This window comes from Macrotis lagotis, chromosome 7 (assembly GCF_037893015.1).
Source record: "Macrotis lagotis isolate mMagLag1 chromosome 7, bilby.v1.9.chrom.fasta, whole genome shotgun sequence".
NCBI classification, from domain to species: Eukaryota; Metazoa; Chordata; class Mammalia; order Peramelemorphia; family Peramelidae; genus Macrotis; species Macrotis lagotis.
In genome coordinates, this window is record NC_133664.1 from 82502523 (window position 1) to 82515147 (window position 12625).

Consider the following 12625-nt stretch of genomic DNA (forward strand, 5'->3'; position numbering starts at 1 on the left):
GAAAAGCTGAAGCGGGGCCCCAGGGGCTGCGCGTCCCGCCTCGGGGCCCCGGGCGCGGGGCGCGGCTTCTCCACCTCGGTTACCTCCGGTGAGCCGGGACGCCCCACCCCTCGGCTCCGGAACGGGAGACACCGGCAGATCGGCGGCCTCGGGGAAGGGCGGCGCCTCGGGACCACTTTCTTTGGGGAGCGGGTACGGGGGGCTGGAGGGGCGGCCGGGGCCGGGCTGGCCGGCGGGGAGGACTGGCGCCGGGAATCCTGGGGGGCCCGCGCTGCACGCGCCCTCCGGGTGAAGAGCCGCCGCCGGGGTCTTCGGGGTCCCCCGGGCCCCCGGGGGGAGGCGGCGGCCGCGCTGGTCCGGCCCCGACAACGGGCGCCGCCGGCCGCCACGTGCGCGCCGGCCCGGGAGGCGGCGGCGGGGGAGGGGAGGGGAGGGGAGGGGGGGGCGGCCGGGGCGCAGCCACTCGCTCGCCGCCGGCCCGGGGCCGCTCGGCCCGCCGCACGCGGACCCGCGCCAATCAGAAGCGCCGGCCCGGGGGTGCGCGCGGAGCGGCGGAATGGCCCGGGCGGTGGGCGGGGCGGGGGAGGGCGGGGCGCCGCTCCTCCAATGGGCGCGCGGCCTCGCCCCTGACGCGGCCTCCGGGACCGCCCGTCTCCGGGCCTGGGTGGGTGAATTCGAAAGGGAGGAGTGGGGCGGGGAGAGGGGGCGGGACTTCCGCCGGGGTCCCGGAAGTGGGGGGCTGCGGGTTCTCATGCGAACGGGAAGGAGCGTTGGGGATTCGGAGTCTCGAGGTTGAGACATTTTCGGGCCTGAAAGGGGAAGCGCCCGCCGCCGCCGCCGCCGCCGCCGCCCAGCCCGCGCGCTCCCCGCCCCGCCCTCCCCCTCCTTCCCGGCGCCGCCGCCGCTCCTCGCCGCTTCCTCCCCCCGCCCCTCTCCTCCCCCCACCCGGGTCCCCGCGCGTGGTGCGGTCGCTGGGAGCAGCCGGGGTCGGGCGGCGGCGGCGGCGGCGGCGGCGGCTGCAGGCGGAGCCGGAGCCGGAGCCGGAGCGGCGGTGACAGGTGAGAGCTGAGCCCGGGCCCCGGCGCCGCCCGCGTCCCCACTCCCCGGCGGCCCGCCGCCGCCCCGGGGCTGCCCCCGGCCGGGGTCCCGGACCCGCCGCCGCCGCCGCCGCCTCGCTCCTGTCACCGGAGCCGCCATCTTCCCGCCGGGGGCTCCCCGGGCGGGCGGCTCCCCCGGGCCGAGCCGGCGCCCGGGGCGCGGAGCCGCGGGGCCGTGTGTCCGGCCGCGCCGCGCCGCGCCCGCGCCTCCGCCCCGCAGTGCGGCGGCCCGGCCCGGCCGGGGCTGCCGGAGGCCCGGGCGGCGCCGCGCCGAGCTTTGTTCCGCCCGCCCGGCGCCCCGGGGCGGCCCGCGCGGGCTCCCGCCGCCGCGCTCCGGGAAGTTTGCTGCAACTTCCCGAGGCGGCCGGGCGGGCCGCGCCGCCCACCCCCGCGCCGCTGTGGGCTTCGCCGATGGCCGCGCCTCTCGGCCGAGGCCGACGCGGACCGTGACCCGCGGCCAGGCCACCTCTGCCGGGCGCCCGCCTCGCGGACCCCCGGTCCCCGGGTGCGGAGCCGGAAGGGGCCGAAGGAACGCTCCAGCGCAGCTTCGCTTGGCGCATGGAAAAGCCGCCGCGGCCAAGTTTCGGCTTTGGGGCCGGCCTGCTGCTTTGAACTTGGGTCTCGCGACTCAAAATGTGCTTTTTGTCTTTTTGAACTCAAGACTGAAGCCGCCTCCTCAATATCCTTTCAGATTTTTGTTGCTAATTTCTATAAACGGAAATTATAAAAAATACTCAGTCTAAGTTTCCATTCTAAGGAATTTTTCATTTTTTTCCCCCCCAAAACGTGCTAGATCCCATTTTTATCGATCAGTCGGGTATTTTGTTCAGGGTCAGTATAATAGAATGCTGAAAAACCCAGCAACTTAGGGGCAAATCTCCTGACTTACATTTTGTGTCCATTATCTAAGATGAGGATGATGATCCTTCGAAGCTCTGAAAGGCGCAGATTACCGCAAAAGAATTGAAAGACCATTTATTATCATCCTTCCCATATGAATAAAGGCTGAATACTCTTAACTTGTTTTTTTCATTTTATGATAAAAATCTATCTTTTAAATATCACTATCTAGGCTTCATTTTGGTTGCTTCGCTGGTTATTTCTTAGATTACTAGCTTCAAGATAATTTCAAGAACCTCTTAGGGACCAGGCACTGGGCAAAGTGCTGAAGTTACAGAAACTGCCCCTCTCATCAGAGTGCTCTCCATCTGATGTGGGGCAGGCTAAAGAAAAACCTTCCAGCAAACTACATGGAAGAAAAATAGCAATTGATTAAAAGAGGAAAGCCATCAGAATTAATGGGGTGTTGAGTAAGGTTTTCTGTAGAAGCAGCCGTTTTAGTTGGGACTTGAATGAAGCTGGAAGTCTCCTGTATGCACAGATGAGGGAGAGCACTGCAGACATGTCAGGAAAATGCCACTTGAACTGCCCCAGATGGAGAACATTGAGGAGGTCTCTATTACTGGAGTGAAGAGTGTGTGTGACAATTTTCTAAGTGTAAAAAAAGAAGGGAGAATGTGTTTGGTTAAAAGGGACTTGGAATGAGGGTTTTGTATTTTTTCGTGGAAGCAATAGGGAGCCAGTGGAGTTGGAGGAGAAAGGGAAGGGGAGGGGTTGTTCCAGCCTTCCCTGTAGGAAAATCACTTTGGTGACTGGATGAAAGTTGAACTGGAAAGATTTGAGGCAGGTGGACCCATCAGCAGACAATTACAATTTCGCAAACATAAGTTTATAATTTAGTTAACAATTTCTTTTGTTTTAGCCTTATATGAAACAATCTTTTCTTTCCACTTATCAAAGAAATATTTTAATGTTTCCTATTGAAGGTAAGCAAACCTGTATGAAATGCCAGCAAGCTTATTTAAGTGGTTTGCCTAATCTCTATTTAAAAGTTAAATGCTCTTAAATAATTTTTTCCCTTTTCTAAAAGTCATAGAACTTGAGACATACTTGTATGCTGGTCAAACTTATTAAAATGACAGTTTCCCTCAGTTTTACATTTGAAGACTTTAGTTGTTGGTTTTTAGTCAGAAAAATACTTTTGCTCTGTTGAATTTGCTCAGTAGAAGGCAAAGCTCCTTACTGAAAAAGACTAATTTTTGGGAAATAGGATGGATCTAGTGAGGTCTTTGTAGTTCTATTTACCTACCATGTGCTTTATCCCTTACCTGGGCTTAATAAATGTTGTTTTAAGTAAAATTCATCCACCTTCACTTTTATCCTCTTGTTTAGAAGTTGATTTTGTTGGTTAAAGGAAATGCCTGAGGGGTCGGTCTAACTTTAGAAGAATGGGGGAGACTGAGCAGTAGAAACATGCTTAATCTAGTTGTAGTTTTATTTAACATTTAAGAAATACTTTATTTCTGATTTTAGTTTTTGATTTTTAAACAGGAATTCTAAAAATCATTTCATTATTCTTGTCTTCTTAATTCTTCTAACCTTTAAGAAAATCTTGTATCTTTTCTCTCTTTTGGATGGCACAGATTCTCTTGTCCCTCCTGTTTTAAACTTGTTTGCAGTTAGTTCACTTCTTCCCCTTATTCATATTGTTCTTCCTGTGCTGCTGTCTACTGCTTCTTATATGTGAGACCCAGACTGGAATTTGACTGATTAAACAAAATAGAATAATTATACCATGTTGAAGGTATTTGAAGTTTTGTTGATGCTCTTTTAAGATTTATTCAGTTTTTTTCTTTTATGGCAAAAAAAATAGTTGCTTTGTGTTTTGTTTTTAGAATGGCACCATTGTTAGGGTCTCCTATATTAATTTTAGAATAGTTCTTTTCCGTTCTTAAAGCTGTCCCTTGATTTAAAAAAAACAAAACAAAAATCTAACAAAAACCTATGATTTTTGTGGGTGGTAATGGGGAAAACTCATGTTGTCAACAGTCCATTTTTATGCTAAGAATTGTTTTCTATATTTGCGATTATGGTTGATTTATTAGCTCAATTCATAAAATATTTTTATCAATAAAATTCTTGTGGGGTTCTTAATGGGAAAGAAGAAAGAGAGGGTGATAGAATTTTTCATGGCAGATTTTTCCATAAATTGATATATGTAAATGGTAAAGTAAGTTTTGTTATTAAGGAATTGACTTGAATGGAACTTTCCTTTAAATAGAATGTTCATTTAAAATAATCCAGGAAGACATAAAACACTTATAGAGGTATAGATTATAGGAGTTGAGAATTAAGAAACAGCATTTTTTTCTTGAGCCCTATTTTTAGAATGGCTATATTGTAATTATCTCCTATGTCACATTTAGAATAGTGGTTTGTTGGTTAGACTATATGTGCCCCTCACTTATAAAATAAAAAAGTCATAGTTACCTCTAAGGGACTAAACTCATTTGCATTCCAAAAAGATCTCATTGTAAGATTTGTTCATATATTCTTGTTAATATCAAATGATTTGGTTAAGGCACTCCTTGTCAGGGATGTTGTTCAAACGCTATTTCAGAATAGACATAGTAAGTGAATTTAAGAGTCAGTTTAAAACAATAGAAATTAAAAAGTAGTATATTGAGAAGGGGTGGGGGTAACTTTTAAAGGAAGAGGGAAAAAAATAAGAGGGATGAAAAGAGAATGTTTCTTAGAATATTAGAATGTGGAATTTTTATACTTGAAGCTTCTTAGTTCCTTGTATACTTAAAAGTTCACTGAACCAAAGTTCTGGGTACTAATTCTGATATCTGGCCTAGGGATGCTGCTATAAAATCTGGTGGCTGGACTACATGACTGTATGACCTCCATGTTCTCTTTTAGACCTTTCTCTATTTGACTGTAATCCACACTATACAGGAAGCCCCTTCCAGAGTTTTCACATGCTGGGTTCAAATGGATTAAGAGAGATAAATGATAACATGTGTGGGTTTTTTGTTGTTTTTTGGTTTTGACAATGTGTCTAAATTTTACCTAAACAGATACTAGAATTTAATCATGTGCAAAGGGGCCTGTGTGAGGTGAGAGATAAAAGACTTAGGTAAAAGACATAGTTGTTATTCTCATGGAACTTAAAATTGGCAGTGGAGGTTAGTATTTGCCAGTGTTTTCTGTTTGCCTAAGTGTTGTTTTATAGATAGAAAGTATTACGGACTCCTTATCGAGGAATATCCACGTTTAATTAGAGCAATGACAAGGCTTCATAGAGAAAGTGCCATTTGTTTTTGAAGGATACATAGGAATTTCACAAAGAGATAGGGAAGATCATTCCAGGCAAATGGAACAGAACAATTAAAGGTCTAAAATAAGATGGGTAGAAAGTACATTGTTTTTCTACAAAATGGGTCATCCAAAAGATCTTTTCAATCTTTGGGAAATCACTTTTATTTGGACTCTGCTGAAAACCCTCCATCCCATTGGTAAACCTTTGGCAAGTATGCTTAATATTAATAAGATGACAGTCAGATAGAATTATCTTTATTATTATCTTCTTTATATGAGAATAACATAAAGTGGACACTGTTTAGAGGGGACCCATTAAGGCAGCATTTTGTTCCACTGAATCAAATACTTTTTTTTAATAAAAGGAAAATTTTTTTTATTTTGAATTTTACAATTTCCCCCTAATTTTGCTCCCCCCTCCCCCCGACAGAAGGCAGTCTGTTAGCCTTTACATTGTTTCCATGGTATACATTGAGCCAAGTTGAATGTGATGAGAGAAAAATCACATCCTTAAGAAAAATAAAGTATGAGAGATAGCAAAATTATGTAATAAGACACTTTTTTTTTAAAATTAAAGGTAATAGTCTTTGGTCTTTGTTCAAACTCCATAATTCTTTCTCTGGATACAGATGGTATTCTCCATCACAGATAGCCCAAAATTGTGCCGGAGTGTTGCAATGATGGAATGATCGAGTCTCAAGGTTGATCATCACCCCCAAGTTTCTGTTAGGGTATACAGTGTTTTTCTGGTTCTGCTCATCTCACTCAGCATGAGTTCATGCAGATCCCTCCAGGCTTCTCTGAATTCCCATCCTTCCTGGTTTCTAATAGAACAATAGTGTTCCATGACATACATATACCACAGTTTGTTCAGCCATTCCCCAATTGAAGGATATTCACTTAATTTCCAATTCACAAACAGGGCTGCTATGACTATTTTTGTACAAGTGATGTTTTTACCCTTTTTCATCATCTCTTCAGGGTATAGACCCAGTAGTGGGTATTGCTGGATCAAAGGGTATGCTCATTTTTGTTGTCTTTTAGATGTAATTCCAAATTGCTCTCCAGAAAGGTTGGATGAGTTCACAGCTCCACCAACAATACATGTGTCCCAGATTTCCCATATCCCTTCCAACATTGATCAAAATTTCTGGTCATATTGAACAGTCTGAGAGGTGTGAGGTGGTACCTCAGAGATGCTTTAATTTGCATTTCTCTAATAAGTAGTGTGAATCAAATACTTTAACAAGCACAAGAGGGACATTGTATTCCCCACCCTTTTCAGTCAATTCTGTGATTGTAAAGATGGACTCTTATATAGTCTTTTGTAAAAGCCTGCTTAGTCCATCTTCATACCTTCATCAAGAATGCACTCAATATGTATATAGATTATTTTCATAAAGATTTTATATCAATAAGACTTGGATAGTAATGAGTATTTCCTTGGTCATCTTTTTTTTCCTCCCACTGTTAATAAAGGTTTTTGATATTTTATCAAGTCTTTGATATTCTCCCTTTCTCCACTATCCTCCCGTTATCTCCAAGACAGTGCAGAGCCTTCTAAATGAGATGCATAAACACATTTAATACTCAACATGTAAGAAAGTGAAGGAGGAAATACAGTAGAATAGACAACTCAGCTAATCCATCAATAAGGCAGCTGGGTGGGCAATGAATAGAGCCCTGGTCCTGGAGTCAGGAGGATCTACATTCAGATCTGACCACACACACACACACACACACAAACACACCCCTTACTAGCTGTGTGAACTTGAGCAAGTCACTTAACCCATCCAGAGCCATCTCCAGTTGTCCTGATTCATATCCGGACACTGGACCCAGATGACTCAGGTGGAAAAAAAGACACTGGTGATTTCACATAAGAACCTCTCACCAAATTCAATTCATGTGCTTGTCATGGCATCACCTCCCTGTTGTCATGATCTTCAAGAATGAAGGACAAACATCACATCATCAATCTATTGGTACTTAGAAAAAATGCCAATGAATAACAAATTTCACTTCAAACTGAATAGAAGAAAGGGAATGGGCTATATTATGCTCCCCCCCCCAAATTACATGTCAAGATAATATTCAACATTAATTTTTGTAAGATTTTTGCATTTCAAATCCCCCCCATTTCCCTTCTTTCTTAAAACAGCAAGTAATCTTATATAGGCTACACATGTTTATCATGTTAAACATATTTCCCTATTAGTAAATGACATGTTTCTTGAAACAAAAACCTGCCATTTTAGCTTATAGCATTCTTGTGATGCTCTATGGCTGTTAGTTATGGAATACCACAGTACTGAAAAAATTAATGATTTTGAACTTCTAGAGAGAAGTTAACAGTACCTGTGTGGTACCTGTGAGTGAGGTATATGTATAGTAACCTATTACCAACCAGGAGATAAAAGGGATATGATACCATCAGTTGTGTAACTAGAAAAAATGTTAGGGCTAGGGATAATTTATTGAAAATCTGAAGTTTACTGTTAATTTTGTGATAATCAGGAGATATAAAGGAAGACCTCAATGAGTCTGGCTACCTTGTGGAGGCTTTTTATATGAGGAAGTACAAAAGTTCATACAGTTCTAGAAGGTGTAAGTAGTTTGTGATCTATGATGTTGGAGGTGAGTACTCAGTTTCAGATCCAACTTTTAAGTTGCCTGGATTGTAGATGAATAGTAAGTCATATGAATGATCGATAAGTTTGGATTTTTGTTGGGAGACAATTGTTTATTTTTATTGTCAAATATGGTAAAAGTATTCTTATTGAAGAACCTCTATGGGGCTTTGATGTATTCAGGACAGTGTTACTTATAGACAGCAGCTAGAAACCTTAAATTTAACTTTGCCAAATATGTAGATTCATTTTATATATGTATATATATGTGTATAAAACAGTATTTATGACCCTGTGAATATTAAATTCCAACCCCCGATCATTCTTTTCATGTTGTGATTTCTTTCTGCCTATCACTAGTTAACAGGACGGTATTATGATCTGTATTTTTTCTGTTTTTTTCCCGCCTTGTTTTCTTGAGCTAGGGTAGCAATCAAATATGCATTTTCTTAATTTTTGATATTATTTAGGGAAATATTCTACATTTGACTTAGGGTTAGAAGACAAGATAGTTTTGGTTTTGGTTTTTGCAAGGCAGTGGGGTTAAGTGACTTGTCCAAGGTCACACAGCTAGGTAAATATTAAGTATCTGAGGTGGGGTTTGAACTCAGGTCCTCCCGACTCCAGGACTAGTGCTCAATCCACGGTGCCACCCAGCCTCCCCAACAAGATAGACTTTTTTTCCTTTCTTTTTAAAAAAAATTATTTTCATCCTTTTTGTACATGTATATTTCCAAGTTACAAAGTTTTCCTCCCCCTCCCCAGTTGGGAACTGTCAGGTTAGCATTTTATACACATATTTTGCTAAACATATTTACAAATTAGTAGTTTTTGGCATGAGGAATTAGGATTAAGGGAAAGAGATAGTGAAGAGATCATTTTTATAAAGTGTTCATCAGATTTGGTAGGGGTGGTTTTTTCCTGTGTGTTTTGTTTTTCTTCCTCTGGTTGGGGATGACATAGTTCATAAAATGTCAAATATGGTTGTCTAGCTCTCTGGACTGCCAAGAAGGGTTACTTTCATCAAGGTTGTTCATCTCATGATGTTGATAATATGTAAATTGTTCTTGTGGCTCTATTCCTTTTGCTCAGAATCAGATCCCATAAGTCATTCCATGCTTCTCTAGAGTCCGACTATTGTTTCTTATAGAAAATAATATTCCATGATATTCATGTACCATGACTTGTTTAACTGTTCTCCAGTTGATGGGCATCCCCTCCATTTCCAGTCAAGATAGACTTTAACATCAAAAGTTTGAAATTTGAAAATTTCAAATAAACTAGAAGTCTGTAGTCATTTGGAAAGCAAACATTATTTTATTGATTCAGATATAATTTGATTAAACAAAACATTATACAAAATGGACAGCTTTTTTTTTTTGGTTGTTTTGCAAGGCAAGGGGTTAAATGACTTGCCCAAGGTCACACAACTAAGTAATTATTGAGTGTCTGAGGTTGAATTTGAACTCTGCTCTGCCTGACTCCAGGACCAGCACTCTATCCACTGCTCCTTAAAATGGACAGCTTTTATAGAAACAAAGACTTAATTTATTATGTTAATTTACTGTGTTTTATTAGCCCTCTAGTTGGCTACTGCATAAGCATCTTTCATGGGAAAGTTTCTTACACTTAAATTAATTTGTCTCAAATCCTTCTTTGACTGGCTTTGAAATTTGCTCTCATTCGCTAATGTTAGGTTGCTGCACAGCAAACATATTGTACAAACAAATTGATGAATTAATAGGACAATGTCTAAAAGTAGGGAGTTTGCTTACTTATATTTTTTAGTGCAAGTCCTTGTACTCAATTTATCTCACAAATATTTGATTAGATTATTTATAAAAAAGATGAAGACTAAATTGTTTTGAACTACTGAAACTTAATAAATGCTGGAAGAAATTTTATAAATTTTTAATGGTTTAGAGCAATTTGTGCCATTTCTATATCCATAGCTTTTGTGAGCTGAAATTAATTTTCTTTGGTACATATGAAGTCAAAATGGCACAGATAGTACATTAAGAAAACAGGAAATAGAAAAATATAATTGTTTATTAAGAAAGGATATTTAGACAGGTGAACTTTGTGCACTTTTAGTACAGTATCTCCTGTGAAAAGTTCTTTCAAGTGTTTGTTTCTGCTTAAATGACAAATGAAGGTTTTGGTTGAAGTCTTGATGTTTAATATGTAATAATGTTATTTAACCAAATCTAACTTAAATTCAGACTTTTTTGTTGGCAATAGTTTAAACATCGTGGATTATAAACTTTTAAGTTGAATTTGGCTATAACCTGCTTTCTGGCATTTAAAATTTTGTTGATGCTTTACAGTCTTAAAAATAAAAACTTTTCTGAAATTGGCTTTTGGTAGAATAGCATTTTTGTTAACTGCTATTTCTGTTCTATCTCAGAGTAAGTGGCTTTTAGACTAGTGATAGTGTATTTGGATACACTAAAAGAAAGTCTAAAAATAATATAATTTTATGGCTGTGCAAATAGAATGCCAGAGGAATTAAATGACAGGGCCAGGGCCACCTAGTTAGTGGCAGAGCCAGTTGAAAGCTCATGTCTCCTGATCTACTGGAGTGGCACAGTGGATTATGAAATGTATTAAGGATGTCTCTCTCTCTCTCTCTCTCTCTCTCTCTCTCTCTCTCTCTCTCTTCCTTTCTTTTCTCCTTCCTTCCTCTGTTTTATTGCTGTTTTTTTTGACAACTGAAGTTTCTTCCTCACTCACTTTCCTTCTTTAAATCCCACTTTGTTAATGAAGAAGTATTGTTTAGTATAAATAAATAATATTTAGTATGACAGCATAAGCTGGGATGGTTTGACTGATTTGTAACTCCCTGTGCACCAGGGTGCCAGGCTTTTTGTAGCCCCTCATTGACTATTTTTGTTTTTTAATCACCTTTGCCCATCTGATTTATGTGAGAATTTGAGTTGTTTTAATTTGTATTTCTTTCATTAGTCATATAAAGCATTCTTTTTTATTTTTGTTGATTGCATTTGTGCTTTTGCCAAATGCTTATCCTTTTATTATGTGATGGAGCATAGCTCTTGCTAGTATGTATTTGTACCTCTTTTCTATGTATCTTGGAATTTTTTTTTCTAGATCTGCAATATTGTCATATAGAGTTCCTAGTAGGGAAGTTCTCATTACCAATGTACTTTAGCCCCTGTTCTATAGCTTATGGTCTTAGAGTTGTCTGGCACATACATAATAGTTTATGTGACTTAGCCAAGATGATTTTTTCAGTACTTCATTTTGTTCAATTAATGAAAATCTACTTTCTCTCTTTCCATCCCCCTCCTATCCTGTATTTGAAAAAGAAAGGAAAGTAAAATCCTTTAAATTAAACATAGTCAAGCAAAAAGCTTTCTGTGTTAGCCATGTCACAGTATCAATATTTTTTGTATTCTAAGTGCTGTCTGTCAGGAGAGGTAGCATGTTTCATTTTAAGTACTCAGGAATTGTGGTGTGGGTCACTATGTTGGTCAGAGTACTTAAGTCTTTTCCAGGTTATTTGTCTACAGTGTCATTGTATTGTTCTCCTGGTTCTGCTTGCTTCCTACCTCATCATTTCATGTAAGTTTTTACTGTTTTCTCAGAAACTGTTCCCTTAGTTATTTCTTACAGCATAACAGAATTATATTGTGTACTTAGAGCATATTGTATACTTAGAGTATAATTTGTTGAGGCATTTCCTCCTTGATGGGCATTCCTAGGCAACATTGGTGGCACACGGGAGCAAATGCTGTTGGGTCTGGAATCAGAAAAAAGCCCTGAGTTTGAATTTGGCCCCATCTACTTCCTAGTTGGGTGATCCCGGTTTAATTTAAGTCACTGAAGGTCTGCTTCCCTGAGTTACTCCCCCCTCTAAAATGAGGACCCTATTATTACTATATATAGTAAAATCGTAAACTGAGTGTGGTGAAGAGACCCAATGAAATGATATCTTTAAAAAAAAGGCTTAGTAGGTGCTTTATAAAATGTCCTTTCTCTTCCTTTCCCCTCCCATCCCTATTAATTTTTTAGCTCTTGGCCACCACAGAAAGAGGGGCTGTAAACCTTTATGAATATGGATCTCTTTGGAAGTACAGATGATAGTGGTATCATTGAAGCAAAGGGCATTCACTATTCAGTTACTTTGGGGCATGAATGACTAGACAAGTTTGTAGCTTCACCATCAAGGCACTTTTTTTTTTTAAGACCACACAGCTAGGTAAGTATTAAGTGCCTGAGACTGATTTGAACCCAGGTACTCCCGACTCTAGGGCCGGTGCTTTATCCATTGTGCCACCTAGCCGCCTCCCTATCAAGGCACTTTTGCTTGTTTACATTTTTTTTCTTTTTTGCTAAAGCCAACATTTCTAGAATTATGTCAGATTATAGCCACATTGGACATTTTTACTTATCCTTGGACTTATCAGAAAAACTTCTGATAGTTTTTCTGTTAATTATGCTAACTCTTGGACATATTTGTCAAAGCCATGAAATCTATCTATTCCTTTGATACTGTATATTCAACTTGAGTGCCTTCTTTTGTTAAAATTTTTGGGTGCATCTATTGTTATATTGTGGTATTAATGTAACTTTTGTTATTGGTATAGCAGGATTATAGATTTTTATCTTAAAGGAGCCTTAGAAGACACTGAATCCAACCCCCTTTTTTCTGATTGAGAAAAGGAGAGCAATAGACATGTTGAACTTGTCTTACTACTAGGCTTCACAAGTAGT

The 12625-nt window shown here is 41.3% G+C and overlaps 1 protein-coding gene across 4 annotated transcripts in view; it reads left to right on the forward strand.

Moving 5' to 3' along the window:
- LARP4B (La ribonucleoprotein 4B) overlaps positions 1-12625 on the forward strand; it is a 259367-nt gene that overhangs the window by 98279 nt on the left and 148463 nt on the right. The window contains exon 1 of one of the 4 annotated variants that reach the window (XM_074193224.1): positions 965-1058. The exons of the other annotated variants lie outside the window; for them this stretch is intronic. The gene's annotated coding sequence lies outside the window, so the exon portion shown is untranslated. Of the gene's footprint in view, positions 1-964; positions 1059-12625 lie in introns of those variants that run through there. 4 annotated transcript variants of the gene reach the window in all.